Below are 4,228 nucleotides of genomic sequence, written 5' to 3'. Positions count from 1 at the left end.
ACCGTCAATGTTTGTTTTAACCAGAGTTTGCCCATATTTGGGGGTGGGAGAGGCATCAATGGAGAGATAGAGTCCCACCCTCCCAGGACGGCCTCCTTCCAGTTCCTAAGAGTTTGGGATGTGTCCATCATCTGTTTAAAAAAAACATAATTCAACTGAGTAATTTTAAATATCTAACTGGCTTTATTTAATGATTCATGAATCAGGCAGCATCCCATCTAGCAGACAGAAAGGAGACCTGGGGAGCTGTACAAAATGGAAGGCTTTTATAGGCAGAAGGGTTTGGAAAAAAGGAAATTTCTGGCAAAGAGTGGATTATTTCAGGTAAGGTCACCTTCCTTTGGGGGAAGGCAGGGGTCTAGTGGGCAGCAGGTCTAGTAGGGCTGACCAGGTAATTCCAGATTGATTGATTAAAGGCCACATTCCTGGAAGAAGCTGAAACTACAGTTAGGTTAGGTATTAAGTCTTGGTGGGGCTTAGCACAGGTGACTCCATTTTGGGCCTGTTGTTTCTTTTTTAACACATCTCTATTCTGGATGGCTACGGTTGGGGCAGGAATTAGCTCATTTTGCTTATTTAAACTAATAAGCTGGAAGAGTGCTGTTTGTCTCAGAGCCACCATGTGGTTTGAGTGACAGATCTATGCCTTTGCCTGATGCTGAGACTCCATGAGAAACAGCATGTATTCTTGCTGAACTCTGATGGAAAGATAAGAGCCACAAACCATTTAATTTTAGATTGTACCTGTCACTCACTATACCTTCTCAGTGCTTCTCAGTGATAAGAAATTCACCTAACATTTGTCATTCCAAAGACCCTAAAACAAAGTTAGTTCATTTTGTAACCTTAAAGAGGTGGCAGAAACTGCATTATAGTGAGTAATAAAAATATTGGTGCAGAGTACCCTGGGGTAAGCATTAGAGATTAGTGAGAATATGTTTAGGAATATCATGAGAAATAAAATGACTAGCTAATAAAAGAAAAGTGCATAAAATTGATGTAGTTTGGGCTTAAAGGGCAGACTAGAAATACCTGAAATCAGCAACCTCAAAGACAAAGAGCAACAGAAAAAACAAAAATAAATTTAGGTTAAACACATTTAGACCACAGAGGGACTTATTTCCTGACTAATGTCAAAAGCTGATTGTCCTTCGCCACAAGTGGGACAAATAACACCCCCTTCATCCAGTACCCCGCTTTCTTTTTGTTGCCTTTAGAGTGTTTATATGTTCAAAATATATAAAGAACTCATACAAATCAGTAAGAAAAACAGACAACCCAATAAGAATAATGGGCAAAAACAGCTGAAGAAGAACCCCATGAAAGAGGATATGTAAACAGCCAATAAACATATGAAAAAGCATTGAATCAGTCTTTGAGCATGAGGAAAATTCAAATAAAAATTGCAACAGGAAACCCCAATACACCTACCAAGATGACTGAAGTTAAGACTAACAGTACCAGGTGTTGGAAAGAACGTCAAACAAGTGGAAGTCTTATACCCTGTTGCATTTCATCCAGTGTGTTATCTCTGATTTTCCACTTCATTTATGGAGGAACTCCAAATGGTTTAAAACATATATATATATAAATTTGATTCAACTGTAGTGGCTGAAACAAAAACACCCTCTACAGAAAAAAGAGATTTTCTATTGCATGACACTGTCCTGGCAACAACCAGTCAGCCCACCACATCCAGCACCCTGCTTTCTAATTGGTGTTCTCAGGCCGATGTCTATTCATGGCTAGAGCTGGTTACAAGTTTTTAGTAAAGAACAAGCAAAAATTTTGCTTCTGGGGGCTTCCCTGGTGGCGCAGTGGTTGAGAGTCCGCCTGCTGATGCAGGGGACACGGGTTTGTGCCCCGGTTTGGGAGGATTCCACGTGCCACGGAGTGGCTGGGCCCCTGAACCATGGCCGCTGGGCCTGCACATCCGGAGCCTGTGCTTCACAACGGGAGAGGCCACTACAGTGAGAGGCCCGCGTACCGCAAAAAAAAAAAAAAAAAAAAAAAAAGAATTTTGCTTCTGGCAACCCAGGGAGCAACTTTCTCATTGGCGAGGCATATGTCAGAGCAGGTGGAAGAGGTTACTTGTCTTAGAAAAGGAGAGATCTGTGTGGTTGAGAGGACAGTGGACACCCCAGCCTTGAGGCTCAAGGCTTGGCCAGGAGTGCTACTTGCTTAGGCAGAGCTGGGAAGCAGAACTGGGAGCAGATGGGGTCTTTGGATGAGCTGGGAGTTCAGCCAGTGAGAACTCTGCAGGAGACTCTGACTGGTCTGGGAGTAGAACAAAAACAGGACTGAACAGAGAAAATCATTCCTAAACGAGAGAGAAGGCCTAACTGCTCCAGAGTGTGTGTCATCCATACACTCATTTGGCAACTCAGTTCTGTGCTGTTATTTAACATTATTTAGAGTCAATGTTGCCCAACTAGACCGTCATATTCTTGAAGGCGAGTTTTTTATTTTGAGCATTTCATCTCTGTGGCAATCTATGCGATAAATACCATTACCAGCTCTATCTCACATAGGAAGAAACTGAGGCAGCTAGCGATGGGTAAGCAACTAATCCAGGATGATGCAGTCAGGGGGTGGCTTCTTACATTTTTGTTGACTAAAACAGTGAATCAATGAAGAGCAATGTATACATTTTCAAAAATATCCTTTTCAACTTTCTTAAGCAAGTTTAAGATGCCATTTGGAATTCATAATTAAAGTACTGGCAGCAAACTGTTTGAAGGGAGCAATCAAAGTGAGTGCACTGAGATAGCAAAACAGTCAAAGGGTGATCTTTAACTAGTTTACTTAACTGTAAAATACAAAACAGTGAAGACTGTTATCTAAAGCAAGAGATAAAAGACAATGTAAAGATAACAAACTTCAGCAGTTACAGATTTCTCTCTCTGGAAATCACAGCTGTTTTTTGTATCTCCCAACCAACTGGAACTCATCAGATGACATTTTTTTTAAGTAAATTTATTTATTTAATTTATTTATTTATGGCTGCGTTGGGTCTTCATTGCTGCACGCGGGCTTTCTCTAGTTGCAGAGAGCAGGGCTACTCTTCGTTGTGGTGCACGTGCTTCTCACTGCGGTGGCTTCTCTTGTTGTGGAGCACAAGCTCTAGGCACGTGTGTGCTTCAGTAGTTGTGGCACGTGGGCTCAGCAGTTGTGGCTCACGGTCTCTAGAGTGCAGGATCATTAGTTGTGGCACATGGGCTCAGATGCTCCATGGCATGTGGGATCCTCCCAGACCAGGGATCGAACCCGTGTTGATCCCTGCATTGGCAGGCGGATTCTCAACCACTGCACCACCAGGGAAGTCCCCAGATGACTTGTTGAAAGCCCACAAGGTCCTGGCAGGGCACATAAGAGCTTGCAGAAGACATGGGCTGTCTCTCTCAGGGCCTTACATTTAAAAAGCTATTCAGGGACTTCCCTGGTGGTGCAGTGGATAAGAAACCGCCTGCTAATGCAGGGGACATGGGTTCTATCCCTGGTCTGGGAAGATCCCACATGCCGTGGAGCAACTAAGCCCATGCACCATAACTACTGAGCCTGCGCTCTAGAGCCCACGTTTCACAACTACTGAGCCCGCATCCCTAGAGCCTGTGCTCCACAACAAAAGAAGCCACCGCAAGGAGAAGCCCAAGCACCGCAACAAAGAGCAGCCTCCGCTCAGCACACGAAAGCCCACGCACAGCAACGAAGACCCAATGCAGCCAAAAATAAAATAAATAAATAAATAATTTTTAAAAAGCTATTCAGGGGGAATCAGATAATTCAAGGGGAAACTGACCAGGTGAGGGTGAAAGGACAAGCTTCAGAGCATGTTTTCACACACCCTAACATTTCTGCCAAGGAGCGCAGCCCCTGGCTACTCTGTACAACAAGGAGGAAACAAGGACACCAGAAAGTCTGTATGTTCACAATTTGTATGGAAACACAAAAGACCCCGAATAGCCAAAGCAATCTTGAGAACGAAAAATGGAGCTGGAGGAATCAGGCTCCCTGACTTCAGACTATACTACAAAGCTACAGTAATCAAGACAGTACGGTACTGGCACAAAAACAAATATAGATCAATGGAACAGGATAGAAAGCCCAGAGATAAACCACACACATATGGTTACCTTATCTTCGATAAAGGAGGCAAGAATATACAATGGAGAAAAGACAGCCTCTTCAATAAGTGGTGCTGGGAAAACTGAACAGCTACATGTAAAAG

This window comes from Physeter macrocephalus, chromosome 2 (assembly GCF_002837175.3).
Source record: "Physeter macrocephalus isolate SW-GA chromosome 2, ASM283717v5, whole genome shotgun sequence".
In the NCBI taxonomy this organism is placed as follows: Eukaryota; Metazoa; Chordata; class Mammalia; order Artiodactyla; family Physeteridae; genus Physeter; species Physeter macrocephalus.
Note: the sequence above shows the minus strand (reverse complement) of the source record.